This window comes from Mus musculus, chromosome 6 (genome assembly GCF_000001635.26).
Source record: "Mus musculus strain C57BL/6J chromosome 6, GRCm38.p6 C57BL/6J".
Lineage (NCBI taxonomy): Eukaryota > Metazoa > Chordata > Mammalia > Rodentia > Muridae > Mus > Mus musculus.
In genome coordinates this window covers 47,446,639-47,471,335 of record NC_000072.6, presented here as the reverse complement: position 1 = coordinate 47,471,335, position 24,697 = coordinate 47,446,639, and the positions used below count along the sequence as shown (strand labels likewise).

At 40.6% G+C, this 24,697-nt stretch overlaps 1 protein-coding gene across 5 annotated transcripts in view; it reads right to left on the bottom strand.

Moving 5' to 3' along the window:
• The window catches only part of Cul1 (cullin 1), a 72,413-nt gene extending 54,809 nt beyond the window's left edge, over positions 1–17,604 (bottom strand). Inside the window, exon 1 of one of the 5 annotated variants that reach the window (NM_001355551.1) lies at positions 17,307–17,604. The gene's annotated coding sequence lies outside the window, so the exon portion shown is untranslated. Of the gene's footprint in view, positions 1–9,375; positions 9,453–16,208; positions 16,580–16,852; positions 17,018–17,157 lie in introns of those variants that run through there. The other 4 variants (XM_006506189.4, NM_012042.4, NM_001355550.1 and 1 more) reach the window with 4 other exon arrangements.
• Between the last annotated feature and the right edge of the window lie 7,093 nt (positions 17,605–24,697).

Genomic DNA, 24,697 nt, shown 5'->3' with positions numbered 1-24,697 from the left:
ACCACTCCACCATAAAGAACTATCCCACAGAAGGAAAGAAACTAAAATCCACTATAGGTTATTACACTGGACTGCCTATACAGCACTTTTTGTTTTGTTTTAGAGGCAGGATCTCACTTTGCTGCCCCAAACTCAAGAGCCCCCAGAGATGACACCATCTACATCTTACAAAAAAACCTCAGGTTCAGCGACATCAAATAATTTGCTCAAACTCAGTATTACTGAATGTCAAAGATTCCAACCTAAAAATTGAAATTCTGGAATCTATATTCTATCCCCTGCCACATGTTGCTTCATTATGAAGGTGGGCCTCTTCACTACCTAAAGGAGCCTGTATCCAAGAGTTACTTATAAGTCAATATTACAACTAGCATTGGGTGCTCCCAAAAGAACCATGCAAAAATACAGTTGAGAAGGTTCATGGTACAGGTGCAGACAAGTCTACACTGCTACCAAGTGAGCAGGTCATTACACAGCCTTGACTTTTACTCATACTTCCAAATCTATTCAAAACTTTTGTTTGACTCTTTAGTAATTATTTGTAATTTTTACTATTTTGTAAATCCATTTAAGCACACCAGAACAGAAACTGGTATGTTGTAAATACTACCTGTGTATTTGAAAATCAGCATTCTTTTTGTAAAGTACTGAAATTCAAGGCTCATGAAACTCTCACTTAAAACTTAAATTATCTCTCTTAAATACAAATGAAAGGAAACTTCTATTCAAACAACTATGATATGAAGCACATAAAAATTAAATCAGGACTGACACAGTGACTCAACGGTAGAATACTGTTTTATCCCCCGTGCTACCAATTTTAAATAAAAGCATCTCTAGACATTAAAAGTAGATGAGTGTTTGCCTAGGTCCAGGGTGGGAATGACTGCAAATAGGCACAGAAATCTTTTAGGTTGTAGAAACATTCTAAATTAGATGTAGCCTTGGCTGCATAACTCTTAACTTCCCTAGAGATAATCTAATTATAAATTTAAACAGGTGTGCTTTAAGATATACAAGACCTAAACAAAGTTATTAAGGAGGAAAGAAGGACTAAAGAGATGGCTCAGCAGTAAAGAGCACTGGCTGTTCATTCATAGGACCTGGGTTTGGTTCTCAGCACCCAAATAGCTCTCACAACCACTCTTAACTCTAATTCCAAGGGATCCAATGCCCTTTTCTGGAATTCTTGGGCACCAGACCCACATACAGGCAAAATATTCATACACTAGTGTAGCCATAATGTTATTGTGCACTCTGTAAAGTTTATCTTTGAGTTACTCAAATGCTGATTTCTCTGCCCTCATATCTAGCTGCAATCTGGATAGAGCATTGTATTGCTTAAGTCAAGAATCTCCTGTCTCAAGTTTGTGTAAACAATGTTCATCATTTATTCTCTGCCTTATCAACAGAAGCTGGAAAAGCAAATAACTAGGCAATAGAGAGAATAGGGCAGGATTTCAGCTAGCCAGGGTAAGGGGGGAGAGAGAAGAGTAAGAGAGAGGAGACATTATGGGAAAATACATCTAGAGCCAAGAGGGCCAGACCAGTACTAAAATACAAGTATCTCAGGGATTTGCTTAGAGGATTAAAATAGATCAATGACTGCCCAGGTTTTATGTGATACAGCTTGATTGAGTAAATCTTGGTCTGTGTCATTACTGAGGAACTAGCTAGGATAAAGGAAAAAAAAAAGTCACTGTATTAATTTACGACAAACATTTGTATTAATTTTAATTGCTACACATTAGAATAAAAATGAATTCTTGGGGGTGCGGATGAGACTAAACTTAAACACTCTAGCTTTAAATTTTTATGAGTTGTTTTGTTCATTTACAGAAACAAGAACATCTCTATAAGCTGACTTTGGTTCTACATATATACATGCTTTAACCTACCACTAAAAGTCAAATTACTGAGCCCTCCAACTTAAAACCTTGCCCTGTAACAAACAAGCAAAAATACAATTTCCAAGAATTACCCAAACTCACTGGTCATATATATGTGTGTGTGTGTGTGTGTGTGTGTGTGTGTGTGTGTGTGTGTATGTGTTCATCATCCTACTAAAGACCTAAAGACATAGTGATAGTAGTTGAATACAAGTTCAGAAGGGAAAGAAGTCTTGTCTGGGCACAAAGATCAAGAAGAAAGGCTTTGCCGGGTGTGGTGGCGCACACCTTTAATCCCAGCACTCGGGAGGCAGAAGCAGGCGGGTTTCTGAGTTCGAGGCCAGCCTGGTCTACAAAGTGAGCTCCAGGACAGCCAGGGCTATACAGAGAAACCCTGTCTCGAAAAACCAAAACAAAAAAAAAAAAATTTTTTTTTAGTCTGACAACTTTGTGAAGTTTGACCTAAGAGCAGACACAGGCAGTAAAACTAACAGGAACTTTAACAAGACAATTGAGATACTGTCTCAATACCCACATCAGCAATGAAAAACAAAGACCAGATGAGAAACATAAAGTAAGAATTATGGTAAATAAACTGTGTAATAGTAGCACAGATAAAGACTGAAAGACAACAATGGCTATCGCAGATTGGTACTTTCAAACCTCCAACAATTTCTCTTTCAATTCCAGAACAGACAATAACAATTAACATTCAAGGGGCTGGAGAGAGGGTTCAGCTATAAACAGTGTTTGGGGCTCTTGCAGAGGTCCAAAGTTTCTAGCACAATCAGGGTTTTGACAATGCCTCGTCTAGATTTGGAGGGCACCTGTATGTAAATATGCACACATACCTCTCCCCTACACACACATAATTTGAAATAAATAAAAGTAAATCTTTTTTAAAAGTGCAACTTTGTTCTAACTAGTAGAAATGTTCAATGATAGAAAAGTTGGCTTTTTTTCTTCCTAAAACGGAAACATTTTACCTTTGGCCCAGAAATCCATTTGTAGGAATCTCTCCCCCAAATAAACAGGCCAAAATTCCAAGAAGTTGTAAATTCAAGTTTAGTCACTGCAAAACACTAGTAATTTATCAAAAAAAAAAAAAAAAAATTCCATCAGCAGGGGACAAGAAGACCTGTCCACACCTTGGTGTCCTATGCAATTATGCAAAGGAATGAGGAGGGCCTCTGGGTACTGACCACACAAGCATTTCTCAGTAGACATTAGCTGATCAAAGCAGGAGACCTTCTATGTATAGGGAAGAACAAATACCAACATACGGACACGAGTATATTTTTGTTTCTAGAAAGATTTAAAAAAAAAAAAAAAAAGCCAGCTTCAGAGGAGGAAGCTTGGCAAACTAGGTCAAGTGAAAGAAACTTCAGTGGGGTCCATGGATAGAACTCATAGGCATGAGACTGGTAAAGGAGCTCAGAAGTAAAGTACTGAAAGCCTGATGGCCTGAATTCAGGGTCTTTTTTGTTTGTTTGTTTTTTGTTTTTTTTTTGTGTGGGGGGGTGGTTTTGTTTTGTTTTAGTTTGTTTGTTTGTTTTTGACAAATTGATAGTCTTTTGCAGGGAAGGAGAGAACTGACTCCTGAAAATTATCCTCTGATTTCCATATGAACCCACATGCATCCTTTCACACTCATATATAGATAAATTCAGGGACATTGTGAATGAAGAAGAAAACAACATCCTGATTTTCATTAACCTGTCTGAAATGTGACAGTTCCCTGATTATGAATGCTGGCCACAGACACAGCCAAGCAGTAATGGGGCACACCTTTAATTCCAGCACTCAGGAGGCAGAGGCAGACTGATCTTTTTGAGTTTGAAGACAGCCAGGGCTACACAGAGAAACCCTGTCTTGAAAGAGAAGGGGGTTGGGGCAGGGGGAAGAGAGAGAAAGACAGACAGACAGGCACAGACAGGCAGGCAGTATAAGGAAAAAAGAAACTTGTGATTTTCTTGGCTAGCTACAGTTATTTCCAGTATCATTTATACCCACCAATATTGAGATTACAGGAGAATCCACTCATTACCTTTTAAGTGGGAAGTAAATATTAAGTCTCTGGTGGACAGGTCTGTTACACTTGAACATTTCTCATGGTGCAAAGGCTCAGAAGAACACTGACTATTCTTTCAGAGAACAGTTTCCATTCCCAGTACTCATATGATGACTGACAACCATCTGAAACTCCAGTCCCAGGAAAGCTAACATCCTTTCTGACCTCCTCAGGTACCATGCATGATTGTGATGCATGCACATACATACAGGCAAAACACACAAATAAAATTTTAAAAATTCAAAAAATTATTAAGAGTTATAGAAACAGGTTCAGACCACAGCTACCAGTATTATCTCAACCAACTGTGCCCTGTTTAGGCAATCACCTAACAATACCACATTATAAACAAACATGGCATTCAAAAGTATGCTACTTCATAACAATTCTAGACCGGCTAAATGATCATTTAGACACCTGTTAGTGGTCTGTTAGTTTCTGTGAAACTTCCTGCAGTACTAAACTGAACACTTGATTTGAAAGTTCTCATGTATGAACAATAAGTTACGTGAAGAGGCATGATGCAAGAATGGAGATAAAGGGTCTTAATTTTACATATATTAACTTGGAGAAGAACAACAAAATGAAAATGCCCAAGCAAACAGGTTTTAAAAATATAAAACTGGGCCAGTGAAATGGCTCAGTGGGCAAAGGTCCTTGCCCTGACCCTGATGACCTGAGTTTGTTCATCCTGTGCTCTTATGGTAAAAGGAGAGAATCAATTCCTGAAAGTTGTCCACTGACCTCCATAGGTGTGTCATGATAAATGTCAAAATAAATATGTGTAAAAGAGTAAAACATAAAACTGAAGCCGAAAGGAAACCACACCTCAAGAAATAAGCAAAACTGCACAAGTACAGGCATCAGCCTGGACAATATTCTCAAAGTATATAAAAAAGAATAGATATGAGGACTGGTACTCACAATATAAGCCACCAGGCCATAGGATTTCCTGTGCTGTGCCAGATACAGTGTGATGAGCGCAACAGCACTAAGGTTGACCACCTATCAACAAAAAGATCTGTTTGGAAAAAGTCATTGACTAAAGTAAGTGTCTGGAGATAGGTGACCTTAAAGAATATTACTTCAAGCTGGGCGTGGTGGCTCATGCCTTTAATCCCAGCACTCGGGAGGCAGAGGCAGGCGGATTTCTGAGTTTGTGGCCAGCCTGGTCTACAGAGTGAGTTCCAGGACAGCCAGGGCTATACAGAGAAACCCTGTGTCGAAAAACCAAAAAGAAAGAAAAAAAGAATATTACTTCAGATGAATTAATAGCCAGTGGTAGAGTGCTGTGTGCACAGGCCCTAGGTTCAATCTCCAATACTCATGGGGCAGGTAAAAATGGAAACCAGCCCACTCCAAACAATTCTAAGAAGAGGATGGTGGATTCCTGATGCTAACAGAAGCAGACACTGCCCCTCCTGAGACCATTGTCACAGTAGGATCCCCAGAACATCTCAGATGTGAGAGCTTACTCCACTAGAGCACTAGAATGAGATGTGAGTTTTGAGTTCTGAAGCTAGAATGCAAGTGTAACTTACAAATAAATGGGTAGCTATGATAACTATCATGCCTCAATTACCAAAAATAAACCACATACTTTATTCAGAAATAATTAGTCCTTTCTGTGCATCTCCTTGCTGAATTTATGTGACTATGATTTCACAGCCTGATACAAAACAGTATATTCTGCTGCAGCATGTTTCTTTTTCTGCTTTCCATTCACTTAAATAAGTCCTTTTGGCAACCTCAACACTGTGACCCCCAACTCAGCTCACCACCAGATGGCATTGAACATACACACCAAGTGCTGATTAGATAAACATGGCAAGTGTGACTAGCAGATTCACCTAGAAGTCAAAACGGTTGGGTCCTTCCATAGTGAACAGTTCTTATTGACTTCATTTTAAAGGAATCCTTAAAAACTAAACACAGGGTGTGGAGCGTACAGGAAGGGAGAAGTGCAGGGATTGTTCAAGGGATTCAGTTTCAGTCATAGCACATGAATAAGCTCTACAGAGCTACTACATAGCATAGTGATTGTAGTTAATAACATACTGGATACATACTGAGAAACAAGAAAAGTGCTAAAAGGAAATCCTGAAAATTCTTACAAAAGGATAAATATGTGGTTATTAAAATTATTTATAACTTGATTTCATTATTTAGCCACTTTTAGGGGATCTGAAGTATAACATCTCAGAGATAGGGGCTCTGGTCTGGCATATATTGAGGCCCTAGGTCTCAACCCCACTACCACAAAACAAAGAAAAAATTATCATGCTGTATATCAGAAATATAAACAAGTTTCATCTTAAGAAAGATTGGGGGAGGGAAAGTAAACATCAAATTCTCAGAATTAATGTAAAGATTAGATACAACCCTGTGGGTAAAAATACAGCTTGGACATAGTAGGAACCCTCCCCACAATTGATTGCTTTCTTCCTTCTAAAACTTAAGAGTGGTAGAAGATGTTCCTTAAAACCCATAAACTTCTACTCATGTGCATTTACTAGAAAATGCTTATAATCCATTAAACACAAGAGCAGTCCTAGGGTGAACTTATTCTTGTGTTTGTAAAATTTTCCTTAAAAAGGAAATTAGAAGTTCACTGTTAAGTTTCTTTATCGTACTTCTGAAACACACTTGTATTCTACAGGACAGAAAAATTAGTAAACAAAAGATACTAATATTAAATGTTTTATTTATTAATAATTATTGCTATTTGGGTAATCAATGTTTTATTAAGTAGGGTTTACATTATACCTGTATTATTTTTGGTTATTATGAAAATGTATTGCACTTGTTATTTTTTTCTATTGCTGTTATAAAATATTCTCACAAAAGCAGCCCAAGGAAAGAAGGCTTTACTCTGAATCTTTTAAAGGAACAGTCTATCATGAAGAGGAAGGCATGGTGGCAGGTATGAGGCAGCTGTTCACACTGAAGCCACAGTTAGGAAACAAAGGCAGATGAAAGTCTATACTTAGCTAACTTTCTCCTTTTTATTGAGTTCAGGAATCTAGCTGGTGGAAAGGACTGCCCATCCCAAGCTATTCTAGACAGTCAAAGATGTACCCAGAGCACTAAGCATTTCAGATGCAGATGTCTCCAGTACTATTTATTAGAAACACAAGAGTATTTCAAAGACAAATGTGTTTATGGAACTTTAAATCCTCACCACAACTCACTAGTAGATCTCTTCACTGCTGAGCTTTTACTGTAGGGGACAATACTGGCTTTCCAGGCAAAATGAAGTAAATAAATGCTGCCATTAAATTCCACAATATTTTGATATGATGGTACAGAGTCAATACTGCCCCCAAATCCACACCAAAATGTTCCCAGTAGAGTTGTACTGGTCCCTTGTAATGATCCCTTGTCTCTCTCCTTCTGTCACTTAGGCTTGTCCATGAAAACTGCTTCAGCTAAGAAGTACAAGCATGTGATGACTGCAGCAATGGACTCTACTTCAACTCATAGTCCCCACAAATCCTACTCAATTTCCAAAGGTCTCATGTGCAGTGACCACTTTGTTCTGTGGCCAGTGGATACAAGGTCCGAGAAACTACCTGCTGAATAAGATTTTTAAAGTGGCACATCATGATGAAAACATCCAGCTATTCATCACCTCTTCAAGGTTTTCAATTAAAGACAAAACAAAAAACAAAAAAAAAAAAAAAACAAAAATAAAAAAAAAACCAAACAACTCACTCTTTTTTTTATTTTGCTAAAAGAACTCATCTAACTCTGGTCTGAAAACTCATCAGCCATTCTCCTTACTTAGGCCATCATTCAAGCAATCTTCCTACTCCACTACAAATTAGCTGAAGAGAATACACTTTTTTATTTGGTTTTTATTTTTCTCTTTCCTTTTTTGTGGCAGGAGTCATCATGAAACACTAGGCAAGCATTGTACATTGCACATGGCTGCAGCCTTAACATAGTTCACATTTTTCACTTTGAGGCAGGTCACTAAGTTGCTGGGGCTTAACCTGACCTGTGATCTTCTTGCCTTGGCCTGCTGTGTAGCTGAGGTTATAGATCTTCACACCAGAACCACCTTTAAGGAGTTCTACATCGTTTGATTTGAAGACAACTTACTATTGTATTGACCTCAAGTAAAGAAATGAGAGGTCAAGCACACCAATCTTGGCCCATTCTGATGAGCACCTTGGATAGTAAATCTTAAAAGCACCCAAGAGTTCATAGTAAGTTTGGTGTACCTTCTTCTGTCACCCAGTTTTGGGCATGTGGTCATGCTACATTTACAAAAAGCCATCATGTCCATGCGTATGTGGAAGCTAGAGGCCAACCTTAAGTGCCCCTCAGATGCCATCAACCTGCTTTGGGTTTTGTTTTGGAGACTAACATCTTGCAATATCAACTTCCCCTTAGAAAATGTTTTTCAAACAAATAAGCTTGTAACATTTTGTAAAAGCTGGAGATTTTTCTTGAACTGTACCTGTTCCTAATCAAGATTCATGTCTTCCTTTTCTATTACAAATCATTTTTAGCTTACTTTTATCTGTCGAAATATAAGGTAACTAGGATTTCTAGTTACCAGTTCCTAGCGATAACTGGATCCAGGATGACCTCACACTCCTGGGCTCCAGTGATCCTCCCACCTCAAGCTAGGATTGCAAGTACTGTTGAGAGGCAGAAGAGACACACTAAAGTCTCATCTGCAATAATTGAAGTCTGACCCTAGATTCAATGCCCAATACCAAAAACCAAACTAAACAACACTGATGTCTATATTTTAAATAAACATAAAGCACACTCTCCCTGCAAAGGTGTTCATGTTCTCTATTCTTATACCAGTTTTAACTAGTGTTACACAAAGCCACACACTGTCTTTACTGCTGTACTTTAAAGTAGGGGACTAAACTTAAACCATGCTGGTGACTGGACTAATGGCATAGACCTATTAATTCCAGCTACTATGGAAGCTAAGAAAGCTTACCTAACCTAAGCTGCAGCCTAAGGACAACCTAAGCTGCAGAGATAGTTCAAGGCCAACACATATAATTTCTAGAGACATTTTGGCAGGGAGCATGTTGGAAAAAAACAAAGAAATAAAAAGGGCTGGAGGTAAATTATAGCTCAATAGTTACTTTCCTACCATTACCAAGGCCCTAGTACATCTAACAATCAAACTGCAACAATTTCAGTATTTTTGCTGTCACGTAACTTGCTTCACTTACTTGGGTATTGCTCAAGAAAGGCTTTCAAGCTCATCTTCAAGTAGCTTTAAAAATCCATTATCCATGTTTCCATGTGAAAATACACTTATTTTTTTAAAGATAAAGAATAATAAAACTACAAAATCCAGACTTCCCCCATAGTTTTAGCAGCACTAAGAATGTATTCACAAGGGGTTGGTGAGATAGCTGAGCAGATGAAGGTACTTGCCTCATGATCTTAGATTTTCAAGTCCACATGGTGGAAAGAGAAAAACAACTCCTCAAAGTGTCCTCTGACCTTTGCATGTGTACTGACAAGGAAAAAAAATTTTAATTCTGAAAAAGCAGTTAACAGGTTGATGAGTCTATTCATTATAAAGTATTAGAATCAAAACAAACAAATCAAAACTTTGGAATATCCAAAGTGATCTCTTTTATTAAAAACAAAACAAAATGGGCTAGCTCACTGGTTAAGAACACTTGTTGCTCTTCCAGAGGACCAAAGTTTGGTCCCCAGAACCCACATGGTGGAGCTGTTAACTCCAGTTCCAGAGGATTTAACACCCTCTCCTGGCCTCCTTAACACCAGGCATGTACACGGTGCACATATTTTCTTAGTTCCTGTTCTATTGTTCTGAAGAGACACCAAAACCAAGGCAACCGTTATCAAAGGAAAGCATTTAACTAAGGGCTGGTTTAGTGTCCAGGCTCAGTCCATTATCATTATGGTAGGGAGCATATACAGGCAGGTGCAGAAGTATTGAGAGCTACATCCTGATCCACAAACAGAGGTGGGGGAGTAAGGAGGAGAGAGAGCATGCTGGAGCTGGGTGCCTGGGCCTGGTGTGGGCTTCTGAAACCTCAAAGTTCACCCCCAGTATGGACACATTTCCTCCAAGGCCACACCTACTCCAAGCCATACCTCACAATCCTTCTAATCCTTTTCAAATAGTGCCACAACCCAGTGACTAAGCATTCAAATACATGAGCCTATGGGAGTCACTCTTATTCAAACCACCACATACATGCAGTAAAACACCCATATACATTTTTTAAAAAAACAAAAACAAAAAAAACAAAACAAAATCTCTGTACAAGGCAAAGTCAATTATGTACAAAACATGTACAAAGCTAACACTGAAATGCTAACAGGCAAAACTACTCCACCGGTTATGAGTTTTCTTCTTTCTGTATGTTTTGGGGCCCCTGATAATAGTGACCTACTTCTTTCTGCATAATTTCTTTCACCAAATAAGATCTTTTCACCTCAATAGACTATATGATGATTAGCATTATACATTTTTGTGGCACATGTCAAAACCAGGACAACAAAGATGGACTTCTTCCAGTATAAGGCATTTAATTACAAGAAGGAGAAAGCTGAGGAGCAGCAGCCAGTAAGTCAAAGGCATGTAGTCAAAAAAGTCTGTGGCACAAACTTAATGCTGAACATCAGTGTTCCTTTAACATTAACCCATAAGCAAAACTTAAAGACTCAATCCTTAAGATGGGAGAAGTTCATTACCCTGTACCCTCTTCCATCTCTCTCCCAAACCAGTCTCATACTTCCTAAAGGTAAGCCTGGGATCTGATTCCACTTGGAACTGGGGAGTCTGCTCCATGGCTTACCAACCTCATGCTCATGCAGGATCCCAAACCTCCCCTTCTAGTATGACCAGAGCAGGCCTTTTTCCAAACCCCAGGAAGGAAGATCTAAGTTCTTGTATCTTTTCTCCACTTTGTGACTTTAAGATGCCTATCAGGCACAGCTATTTTAGCTATTTTAGTGAGACTCTAGTGTATTTTGTATACCAAAGGTATTTCTCCATTGATATCTGGTGACAGTTTCTGTACATTTTATGCACATTTCTATATATCTCTCTTCTCCTAACTCCCATAGTATTTCTAATTTAAAGGATCTTTCACAGAAAACTGATTAAACAAACCGAGCAACTGTGTCAAGTAATTAATTTTTAGTAAGTTTTATTGCTATAAATGGAGGCATCATAATTTAAACATTCAACTTAAAATGTATCTCCTATTATTAGGAGTTATGAACTAAGCAAAACAAATTGGGAAGTTCAATTATCACCAAGAAAAGGAATACTCGGCTGCCCAGATGGCTCATCAGGGAAAGGCACCTGCCTGCAGGCTTGGTGACTTTACAAGTTTAATCTCAAGAACTGAATGCTACAAGTTTGTCCTCTGCCCTCCACAACTGTGTGGTGGCATGCCTGTGTACATATATGTGTACACACATACACACACACACACACACACACACACACACCTTTTTTTAAAGGAAAAGGAAACTTCCCCTATGAAGGTTATTTTAAATAAATAATAAAATATCAAAACATATTGAGCGTCATGAGATTAAGACTGTTTAATGGCAGGAATGTGAAGGATGACACAAGAATGAATGAGAACAGAAGACAAAGGAGAACTTGACCACTGGAATCAGGCTACCAAGTCAGACATTTAACCCACCTATTAACACATGGAAAGGAAATCAAAAACCAAGTAACTCTGCATTGAATAAGCAGAATGATCTTCCTTGACAGTGATTCTTCTATTACTATTTTCTTAGGATTTATGCTTTTGAAAATTATCTCACTGTCCTGGGAAATAGTAGTAGAGGACTTGCCTAACATACAAAGACTTTGAAGCTTCCCCGGGTTCAATCCCCAACATCTTGCTCCAAAAACTGTCCAAAGAAAAACCAACTCACTATATTTTATTCCCAGTTGTCTATCTATAAAAACATATGCAGTATAGTAAAATTAGCACAAAAAACCCTAAAATGAACCACTTCTTAAAGATAATCACTAACATGTACTTACTTTCCAAAATGCATACACTCACACTTGTAAAAAGTTTTATACATATTAATTTTTAGTATCTTTGTACTTTAATATTCAATATAGTATTACACAAATGCAAGGATTTACCTAAACAATGCTGGAATAGTCATCCATAATAACCCCAAGCTGAAAATGAATGATAAGAATACAGGAGGGAAAAAAAATCACTAATCTATTGATCACCTTTTTATATTGTTAACAAATTCCTTAAAAGCAGGTGAGCTATTTCAAACTACACATCATTTTGAAAGTCTCTGCTACACTTTTTGCTCTTGAAAAATATTTAATTGGGGCTGAAGAGATGGCTCAGCAGTTAAGAGCATTTCCTGAGAAGCCAGGATCAGTTCCCAGCACCAACATGGCAGTCCTTAACTCCAGTTACAGGAGATCTAATGTTGTCTTCTACCCTCTGAGGTCACAAGGTCTCTGGGCCCAGGCACACATATGGAATGTATACACATGTGCATGCAAAAACTCATACACACAAAACCAAATTCTTTAAAAACCTGTATTTATGGGCTGGAGAGATGGCTCAGTGGTTAAGAGCACTGACTGCTCTTCTAGAAGTTCTGAGTTCAATTCCCAGCAATCACATGCTGGTTCACAACCATCTATAATGGGTTCTAAAGCCCTCTTCTGGTGTGCCTGAAGACGGTGACAGTGTACTTATATAAAACAAACCTTTAAAAAAAATGTACTCTAAAAAACTATATTTACTTATATTCTTTTTAGCAATGAGTAGGCATACTTCTCCATCTTCTCAACAAAGTGACTTATTTTAAAACATTACAGATCTCCACTTCTGGGAATACTGCTAGTTTAGCTCAGGATTTTTCATGTTTCCTATTCCAATTTTCCCATTTTTTTACCATAGGAGGAAATCTTTTTCCCATTAGTCTACAAGCCCCCTTTGATAGTATAAAAAATAAATTTGCATGTAAAACCATTTTCTTAGTTTGTCATTTGCCTTTTATTTTGTTTACAAGATTTTACCATAAGGAAGTTTTACAAGTCTGAAGTAATCAGTTCTTCTTTAAAGTCTATTTTTGGTATTAAGTTTCTCAAACCTGAGACTTGAAATTGATACTTTCTTTGTTACTAATTTTTTTATAAAAATCTTTTAAAAGACACAAGTTCACCTAAAATCACTACTATTTTACAGTGGTTTAATTACTTAAGCCACTGCATACTTTACACATACTTAAATTGGTAGTCTGTTTTCTTAAGTATTTTCTGACACAGGCCTTTAAAAAATTAGCTTATTAAATGGATTTAAGATTTTTTGCAAGGCCAATGAATCATAACATTACACCCAATTTAACAATAGCCCCAAAGTTCTACAAATGTTTATGCTTATACCATCACTGTCTACTCTCTAGTGTTTTCTGAAGGACCAGGAAGAAGAAACTCATTCTTGGGAACCAACCATACTTATTATGTATGATGAATTCTGTTGTAATGGTCAGACATCAATCCTTAAAGACTCTTTCATTTTAATCTCTGCTAATCTTCCTTTAATTTCATATACATCACTTTCAAGGTGAGTCCCTTGTTTAAAAGTTCAAACTCTGGGATGACCATCTTGCTCTAACCTCCTACCTGAGGCTTTACACCTTCATAGTCTTGATGAAAACTACCCAAAGTCCAGGACCCTTCTATTTTCTACAAGGAGAGCTAAATGTCAGTACTTACACTTCACGTGGCTTTGTAAAGATCTGAAGTGGGAGGATGTACATAGATTTTGACATGAGCATTGTGCTAGGTATTAGAGTCAGATTTGTTCCACCTGCCCCTAGGTAAAGTCAGTCTAATAGAAGAAACCACCAAGTGTCATCAGAATGTTAAGCACTGGGATAGATCCATAGACAACATGACATAAACAACATAGACAACATGAGGACCTAGGGAAAGGTCCTAGACAGGATGGCAAGACCAGCTTTCCTAAAATGAAGATGCCTGAGCTAAAGTGATAAGAAAAAGACCCAGAACAGATCAGAAGTACAATCAAGCTGAAGCGTGAGTGGAAGCCAGAGAGCAGAATCTTCCTTCTGTCCAGGTTTCCCAAGGGAAAAAAAAAATACTATCAAGACTTTACATAACCCTGGTGATCAAACATGAAATGATATACTATGCTCTATAAGGTAGTTCTCCAATGTCTCATTGGTTATGTTCCCATGGAATCCACTCATTTTAAGAACTTAGAAGTTAGATGGTATCACTTAAAAACTACCTTAGGTGCTTGCTGCCAAGACTCAGGAACTGCTGCCAAGTTTACGGAATCCCTGAGACCCACAAGATAGAGAAGAGACTATGAAGTTTGTCTTCTGGCTTTCACACGTGCACTGTGGTGCATGCACATACATGCTTTTTTAAAAGATGAATTTAGAACTGTCCTTTAAAATAGATGGTTAACAGCTTTTTCCTCCAAGCATACCTAAAAGATGAGTTCAAAATGAAACCACTGATTCTCAAAAATCAATTTATCCCATGACTTCATGGGAAAGGTAAAAAAGACTAGGCTTTGGGACTTATGAAGTGCTCAAACTTCAAGACAGTTATAACTTTGAGGGGCCCTAACAAATTAAATCTTAAGAATGCCAAGTAACTATTGTTTGACTTAAGGTTTGTTCATTTAAACATAATTTTCCTTGCTGAAATGAAGGTCCCTTATCCTCCCACAGAAACTTTTGGTACAACTGGGCTGGACTATCTTCCCAGCAGGTAACAGCCTTAAATACTAACCGGCTTTACTTCAAAGGCAAAGGGGTAAACAAACTTGTTTTTTAAAAAAATACTGACTCCTTAAATTAGAATGATTAATTTTAATTTTACAAACTGTTTAGATTTCCACAACTAAAGAAACCCTCAACCATTTTTTCCCTAGGATACAGTATGTAGTTATGCAGGTGGAAGGGGGACACAAGAAAAATAACAGTTTTCACTCTAGGGAAGCATGCAACATAATAGTAAACTTGCACTTTTAACAAGCTCAGCAGCAACAGTGACTATGTTTTCTGCAGCCAAAATGAAGGGGAGTAGTAAAACCCTAGGATTAGTCCAAAAAAGAAAAAAAAAATCATTCATGGTACCAGCAAGATCATGTTCTGTTATCTGAGGGTTACAAAGTAAAGGACTTAGTCTGTGTCTTCAATGATTTCATAGTCACATGTATGGGAAATAAGCCTGCACTGACAAAATTAATTAGCGCAAGAAGGTGGAGTTCCCTGAACAACAGAGTCTATGTAATATCTAAAGACACCTGGCCAAATTAGCTCAGACTTCAGATGTATGTGACATACTAGGAATTTGGGCCACACCTTCCAGGGCCTGACCATAAGACTCAGGAAAGATGTATCTTACAAACACCCTAGCCTATCTAAAATTGGTTGTCTTTTGGGCAAAACAGTTTTTTAAAGATGATGCCAACAGGGAGGAAAGAGAAAGGTTAGCATTTTTAGAAAGCACTTTGGTCTTTTCTCCCAGGCTTAAGGCTTAGTAAATGCTCCCCAAAACCTCCAAAAATGGGCAGAATAGAAGATAAAACAAGCCAGTGTTGTGTTGCATACTCAGAATTTAAAATGAGCTATAACTGTTTCAACTTACTATGGGAAGCAACAAATACAAGTTTTAAGTAAAAAGAGAAATCTTAAAGCCTTCTCAAACAAAGAAAGACCTCATATCCTTATTTTCCTCAACTACACTGGCTTCTTCAGAGTGTTAGGTTTAGGTCCTAAAAATTGAAGTAAAAGGAGCTTAGTTCCTCTTTTGTCACCCCAGTGCCTTTCTAAAACAGTAATCATTTATTCCATTCTTAGCTTTTGGCTGTTTTAATGCTACTCCAGCAAAGAGCAAGTACACACAGGGCAACTAAAAGCACTTGAACAACTTGACTGCATTTCGGCATGCGTGCCCGTCCCACAAACCCCCAACGACTGTGAACTAACCACAAGTATCAACAGTGACCTCTCAGAAAAGGGGAATCCTCCTTTTTTGGCATACCTAGCTCCCTTAACTTTGGGGCTTAGGCTCAAGGAATGAGAGTGCAAGTGTTCCTTGCTTTCTTAGTTATCTCCTGAGTAACAACACAGTGCACAGGTGACAGAAAGAGGGGGTTCTCAGGGCCACGCGGGATTTAAGAATAGAGGCCCGCAGAGTCTACAGCCCCCGACTCAGTCCTCCTGGCCCGGTGCCGGGTTACCTTTGGGGTCAGAGCGCGCGCTCCCGCCGGGACCGGGGACGCGCCGAGGCCGCCGCACAGGGAGGGCCCAGTTCGACTGAGGAGAGCTGGCGGACGCCCGGGGGCTCCGTTCCTTTGGAAAAGCACACCGCATCCCGGCGCGCCTTGCTCGGCCACGCTCCCAGAGAGAACGGAGCCCGGCACCACTGTTACCCAATAATCATGCCCCGCACCGTCGCAACAATGAGTGCCCCCGGATCCCCGAGAGCACGAGTCCCCCGGCCCTGAGCCACCCCGGCCAAGCGGAACCCCCAGGGCCGAGGGGAAGGGAGGGGTGGCGCGTGAGGCGCCGAGGTCGGCGCCACAGGCCGCGGTGAGTCCGGCTTTTTCCCAGTGCGTAGCCAGGGCCTGGCCCTGCGAGTCCCGGCCCAGGCCGAGCCTGGCCGGCCGGGTGACTCAGGCCGGGCCTGGCCGCTCCGCTCCGCCCTCGGCGTCCTACGCCCACGACTTCTCCGGCCCGGCCGCCATTCCGCCTAGCCGCGGCGCGGCGCCTCAGGCCTCGCCGGCAGCCCGGGCTCGGACGCCGCGGCCCGAGTCACTGCGACGCCGCGGCTCCGCCGTGGCCTGCGCTGCCTCCCGCCACCGCGGCCCGAGCCGCTACTCACCCGCATCTCCGGGCGCCCCCCGACGCTCGGGCGACGGCGTGTAGTGCTCGCGGGGCCCGCCGAGGTCTGGCCGCGTCCCTCAGCGCCCGGGCTGCCCCGCCTGGAGCTGCGTGCGACACGGCGCCCGCTCCTCCTCCTCCTCCCCTGCCCGCCTGCCGGCCCTCCTCCTCCCGCCGCCGCCGCCGCCGCCTGCACCACGCAACCTCCGCCCTCTCGCCGTCCCTCCGCCGCTCCCCGCCCTCCCGGCTTCACCGGCTCTGGCGACCGCGGGGCGAAGCCGTGGGGGAGGGAGGGCCGGAACGCACCGCCATCGGCGTCCGGGGCGGGGGAGCCAAGAAACCGTCGCCGCCATCGCCGGGCCTGCGGCGGCGCGGGAGGGGCACGGAAACGGCCCCCCCAGAGGCCCTGGTCACCCGCTTCGTGGCCAGGACCCGCTTCGCGCGGGCATTTCTACCTGCGAGCCATGGCCTCTGCTTCCCAAACGCCGAGCCGGGTCCTGCCGGACGAGCGGAATCCTCCGCCAGGTTTTCCCGCCGCCCTCGCGTCGGGGCGGCCTCTCGAGTGCCGGCTTCCCGCCACTTCGGACTTCTCGTGGAGACCGAGCCGAGGCTGGGGGCTCTGACCTCTGAAGACACTTCCGGAAGCGGCTGTGGGAGAGGGGCTTTGAGCTCCCCTGCCCCTCCCCTCCATGCACCTCCCGGGAGCTGACATGGGTCCCAACTGCACTGATCCTGGCTGGTGTCTCCTGTCCTGGAGTTGAACCAGAGGCAGTATCCCCAACCGTGAGATGAGAAAGTCAAATGGGCAGGCGGACTCAAGAGAAAAGTGCTACTGCTTCACCGACCCCCCTTTCTACCTGCAGGCCTTGGAGATCCTCCTGCGGAAACCTCCAGCTTGCCCACATACCCACGTGGATGTGTGTCTCCCTCTTTAATACTTTTCAGCAGTGGCCTCCCTTCCTTCTTGAGAGCCTTTTTTCACTTTCACTGTATATGGTTTAGTTAGGGAGAGTTGGGAGTTGCGATTCCAACCTGGGATGGCATGAAGTAGTATTCTTACATCTAGAATAATCTCACCCATTGGAAATCAGCTGCTGTCATCTTGTGCTTTGTAATATTCAATTGTAAATTTGGCAACACCCCTAGCCACAGGTGAGAGGCTGGAGAAAGAATGGATTTACCCCATACCTTGTTAGAGGCAGCTGTTTTAATATCCTAGCTTAGATCTGCCATTTAATTCTGTGAACTAGCAAGGGAAGATTTTCAGTTAGCTCATCATCTGGGCCAAAGATGTATTTGATGTAACTTCTGTAACTTTTCACCAAACTAGAACACCACAGAGATTCTTTCTAATGCACCATTTCGGGGCAGAAATCCTCAGCAGACCTGACAGGTCTCAAATCCACAACTTGAGTAACCCGTGCTTCCTCTCAAAAGAAAGTCCCACTGGTGTGTAGTCCAGCAGTTCTCATTCTGTGGATGGACACCCGTTGGACAAACTTCTATCTCCAAACACATTTACATTACGATTCATAGCAGCAAAATTACAGTTATGAAATAGCAACAAAAACCATTTTCTGATTGGGGGTCACCTGGTGAACTGTATTAAAGAGTCACAGCATTAGGAAGTTAAGAACTGCTGGTTTAGTGTCTTCTATCGAACTGTAGCTTTTTGTCAACATCTATTAAGTATTTTTTAGAAGTGTTGTTTCTGCATGTGTATACCAAATTATATTATCTTTACGTTTGTCTGGGGAAAAGGTTTTTAATTTGTTTTATGTCAAACACCTCAATAACTCATTCAAAAGAAACATGTTTTTAGTAACTTTTCTGTAGACATATGGTAAGGGTGGAGATAAATGTAAGGCTTGTTCCTTGTATATTTTGGCTTTCATTTTAAACTGGATTCCCATGTATTCATAGAAAACAGTTTACTTCCTCTCTATATTTCCTAATCTGTTGTCTTCAGTCTCACCAGTCTATATGGTCTCCTTTCCTGTGATTTTTCACCTCTGGATATGAGTTTGTATGTCAACTTGAGGGTTTTCTCCAACCCATTTTGCCTTAATACAAGTATTTAATCTATCTGAATCCACTCCCTGATTCGCCCTGCCTCCATTCCTTGTTTTAAAGTATCTTATTTACTGTCAATACTATCATTTTCATTGATTTGTTCATTCACCTGTGTCCACTTTGCAACCAGGTGGCATCTGTTCTGAGCAGATAACCCTACCTAACAGGATAAAAAGATATAATAGTAACTTTCATGCTCAAAACACTCTTCATCTTCTCTGTCTCAGCAAAATGGATATCTCTTTGGATGAGCCAGTTTGGAAAGAGAGTGACACCAGAATCAAAGCTCAAAACTGTCCCAAAGGTCTTTATCAGGACAAAGTCAATGGGATTAAAATCTCTTTGTAAATTAGAAACAATAATGAACTGGAAAAAACGCAAGTTTTAGATTAGCTATTTTTAAAATAGCTATTTTTAAAATACCTCATTGCTAGCTTCCCATGTGTGCCTTCAGGTATGGGTTGGGGTGCAGGATTTTTTCTTAAGTTTGCCAGTTTTTTTTTTTTTCCAGTATTTTGCTGGAAGAACATTGAAGCCTGCTCACAGCATGTTTACTACTCAGATTGAAGAGTACTGAGTCACTTGAACAACCATAGGAACTATTATTTCTAAGACTTGGGTAAGAAACTAGTCTGTGGAAAGTAAATGGGTTTCACAGGTTTGTGAATTACCCAGAGACATAATTGCAAACTTCAGATCTAAGACCCAAACTTGGAAGGAAAAGAGCAAAACCAGAAGCTGACACTACCAGAGTTTATATTTGTGTGAACCATTTTTAACTGGGTAGGCTTGAGCAAGTTATTAAACTTCTCAGTGTTTCATCATCCTCTGATATGGAGGTGATAATAGCTCAAGGAATGTTAGCTAAACATTGATATTTCTGATGATAATAAAGACCCAGAACCTGAATTTGGGAACCACTCCATGTTCCTTCTGTCCAAGTTTTTAAAGTTATAATCCTACAATGTTTACTATGCTTTATATGTTCTAATGAACTTAATTTGTTTTTAGGCTGTGTAATTTTTAATTTTTTTCTTTTTTTTTTTTTGATTTTTCGAGACAGGGTTTCTCTGTACAGCCCTGGCTGTCCTGGAACTCACTTTGTAGACAAGGATGGCCTCGAACTCAGAAATCCACCTGCCTCTGCCTCCCGAGTGCTGGGATTAAAGGCGTGAGCCACCACACCTGGCAATTTTTAATTTTTTATGGGTATGTGTTGAGAGACTCTCTTGTGCACTGTATAAAAGCAAAACCTGCAATTGCATGTATAAGTGTGTTGCCTTCACATATATGTATTATCTGTGCATGCGTACCTGGTACTGAGAAGACCAGAAGAGAGTGTTCAAGCCCCTGGATCTGGAGTTACAGACACTTATGAGTTACCATTTGTGTGCTGGGAATAGGACTCATGTCCTCTGCAAAAAGCTCTTAATTCACTGAGCCATCTCCCTAGCCTTCAACGTAATTGTTATAAAAGGATTAGGCTGGGCATAATGACAAATGCTCTTAATCTCAGGAGGCAGAGAAGGTATATCTTTGTGAATTTAAGGCCAGCCTATATCACAAAACTGACCAGGGGTCGGTCAGTCAAGTAAATGAGATTTTTTAAAATATATATTTATTTTTAATTGTGTATACAATTTTGAAGACATTTTTGATTACTTATGTATGTATTTGGGGTGTATGAGTATGTACATGTAAAATCAGGTATCTGTTGAGGTCAGAGGTATCTAATCCCTGGAGCTGAATTTACAGTTTGTGAAGAGGCCAGTCTCCAGAGGGTGCTGGAGACTAAGCCTGGTTCCTTGTCAAAAGTAGTACATCCTTGTAGGCCTTTGATTTTTCTCAACCCTATTTTTAATAATGGTTCATAAATGCTTTAACCTCCCTTCTAGCCCACCACCCATCAGGGCTAGTAGAAAAGAAAGGTTATTAGGAGATAGGGGAAGTGAACCCATTTAGAAATTGTTCTTTGGAGCAGATTCCATTTGCATTGTCAGGAAATCAGCAGTTCAGTTCACACAATTCAGCAGCAGCAGCAGCTCGATCCACTCACAGGTACTTCATGAATACACCAGCAGTCCAGTTTAGTAGTCGGTATAGCAAACACAAATCAGCAGCCCTGGCATGATTAGGCCAGGAGAAGTTATTTGTGGTGCCTCTCTTAAAGAAATGAAGATCAATGAGAACCCAAGACCAAGAAACTTTACAAAGTTATGCAAGCCTGTCACTATTGAGTCCTATTTATACTCTCTACAAACATCCCGTGTCCTCCATGGGTCTAGCCTTATGAAAAGTCTTGCCTCAACATGTGAGTCTGCCTTAGCAAAACTCCATTTGAGTCTGTATCAGCTGACATCACTCTGCCAATCAGCAGGCGTCTAAGGAAGTGGTAAGAAGCCCCCAGAGCACCACCAGAAGTTTTTGGTGCATTTCTCTCAATGGAGTCATGACAAATGGAGCTCAGCTATACTGTAAGGTGAACTAATACATGTGAGTCATTAGTGAAGAATCCTTCATCACGCATCCTTTCATGTACTTGCTTTAGCAAAACATCCTTTCACCTGTGTCTGCTTCAGGTAAACATCCGTTGACATAACTGACTTCTAATTGGGGGTTTCTACCCCACCTTAGATCATTTTGTTCACAGATAAAAGATACAAAACTTTTATATTTGTAATGAGCCTTAATCAGCTCGAGCTGGGCATGTGTCTACCCTCTGTGCTGTTATGTCTACTTCCCTGCCCATAACCCTGAGATCTGACTTGCCATGTTATACCTGGTCTCCTCGTACTCTGACTGGCCAGCCCTCGTGGCCAGTTCTCACATTCCCTCACCCCATGGCATCTTCTCCTCTCTCTACATTCTCTTCTCATGGTGGTCTCTGCCTCAGACCCCAAGCGTAGTAGCTGAAACTTTGCCTACCTCTTTTCTGCCCAGCTAGAGGCTGTAGGCATCTTTATTTTACCAATAATTTTAAGGAGCAAGGTTACATAACATCACAGTGTACATGAGGATGTCCTCATCACTGGAGGCAACCAGATGTTGGGGACCAGTATTCAGCATTACAATTCATAGCAAAAGACCAAACCATAATATACCATTGATAACCTCGGAATGTTTTAAAATTTATTTAATGTACATTGGTGTTTTGACTGCATGTATGTCTGTGTAAGGTGGTTGGACCTCCTAGAGCTGGAGTTATAGTTGAACCTGCATCATCTGGAAGAGGAGTCAGTGCTCTAACTGCTGAGCAATCTCTCCACTCCCCACCTCAGATTTTTTTAAGTTTATATAATTCTATCGCAATTAACAAAAAACACAAATGCAACATTCTAAAAAAAGTTTTAAATGCATTACTGGTGATAATTTGTAGAGTTATGCTGCCACACATAAAAAAAAAATTTAAAAACACCATAGAACAGGAACATCCAATAACAGAAGCTGTAGTCTCTGTAGCCCTCACAGAACTACAACTTCCATTTTCTTAAATATTTTCAAAGAATATTACCAGCTTTTCAAAAAGTTTGTTTTTTATGCTGAAGCTCTTGTTGAGCTACACTTGAATTCCTGTTCTTAGCCATACAATTGCCTAAATTCACATACACCTCACACATCACAAAATGGTTTATTCATATCTTACTCCTCTCTTCCTTTTTCCTACTCCTCTTCCTCCTCCTCCTCCTTGCTTCTGTCCTTGGCATCCATTGCATATTTCTCCTTTAGCTGGGTTCTGTTCATCTGGTTATTTTTAGCTAATTATTCAGACCACATTTCACTACATTTTGGAGTATTCCTAGTGGAGGGATGTGTTTGCTTTTTATCTTTGGATGATGTTCAGAGCAAATCAGAAAGAATAAGGTGGTAGTCTTTTATGAAGGTGTATTAGGGTTCTCTAGAGTCACAGAACTTATGGATAGTCCCAATATAGTAAAGGAATTTATTGATGACCTACAGTCTGCAGTCCAATTCCCAACAATGGTTCAGTAGTAGCTGTGAATGGAAGTTCAAGGATCTAGCAGTTACTCAGTCCCACACGGCAAGCAGGCAAAGGAGCGAGAGACTCCCTTCTTCCAATGTCCTTATATGGTCTCCAGCAGAAGTTGTAGCCCAGACTAAAGGTGTGTTCCACCACATCTTTAATCCCAGATGACCTTGAACTCAAGAGATCTCCCTGTCTTAAATCTTCTGGAATCCATAGCCACTGTGCCTCAAGATCTCCATACCAAGATCCAGATCAGAAACTTCTATCTCCCAGCCTCCAGATAAGGGTCACTGGTGAGCCTTCCAATTCTGGATTGTAGTTCATTCCAAATATAGTCAAGTTGACAACCCAGAATAGCCACTACAGAAGGTTAGGATTTTTTTTCTCATTACCTTTGGGAGAAGCTTAACTTTTATCTCTGGCATAGTGTAGTAGTTAATTTTCTATTTCTGTGAAAAGATACCAAGACCAAGACAAAAGAAAGCATTTAATTGGGGACTTGCTTATTATTTCTGAGAGTGAGTCCATGACCATCATGGTGAGTAACACAGAAGGAAAGCAGACATGATGCTGAGTCAGCAACTAGGAGCTTAAATCTGATCCACAAGCCAAAGACATAGAAAGGTAGTGGATTAGAATATCTTGGGCTTTTGAAACCTCCAATTCCACCCCTAGTACCACACCTCCTCCCAAAGGCCAAACTTTCTAATCCTTCCCAAACAGTTTCACGAACTGGGAACCAAGCATTCAAAAACAACCTATGGCAGACATTCTCAATCAGACCACCATACATAAAAAGTTTTGTCAACTTTATTGTCACATTTTCAGCCTTCAGATTCTTCTTTCAGGACAGTCTTTGTTTGTTTTGTATTTGTGTGATATGTGAAAACATTTTGCCTCTTGGCTTGTTGGGATCTCCTTTTCCATGACAGTGTATTCTCTGGTGGGAGTTTTTCTCAGAGTCTCCAAGAGGGATCAGGTCCAACAGAACTGCCTTCGAGGGATACAGCACAAACTAATTTGCACGTTTTTTCAATATTCATCTGTTTTGTGTGTGTGTGTGTGTGTGTGTGTGTGCACTGCAAACATGCTAGAGGTCAAAAGAGGGTTACAGTCAGTTGTAAACCATTATGTTGGTAGTAAGAATTGAATTGAGGTCCTCTGCAAGAGTGGTAAGTTCTCTTAACCACTGAGCCACTCTAGCCCTTGTAGGTTACATTTATTTACTTAATCCAAATTGAAGATATATTCATATTTTTTAAAGAAAAACCAGTTCCTCTTAGGAAAAAATTGCTACATATGTCCTATATCTATACAGAACAATTCAACAAGAGATGTATCAGAAAGAAACAGAAAAGTGGTTAAATAATATGATTGTTTCACTTCAAACAACCTTAACTTGTTTGAAGAAGATTTTCAATCGACTATATTAATTAATTAGAAAAAAAAAGTCCATAGCTCATTTTGGTTCATCAAATGTCAATGAAGAAATATTTTTAGTGATGTGCAAAGGCAGCTAGATGCAGAATACAAAGCCAATATTATCTTAAAGTCAGGAACTGCTTGAGTGAAAAACAGAATTTTTCTTTCTTTCTTTCTCCAGGTCTTTCTGTGACTTAGGTGAGCTCCCGGCTCAGCAACCTTGCTTCTGCTTCCTCAGTAGCTAACACTATGGATATGTGCCATTGTACAGCCAGCTCTCAGCTCTTGACTTCTAAGTCACCCAATGCATTGAATTCCTGCCTACTAAATCTCTCAAATAGATATGTGAAGACCTTGTTTCTCTAG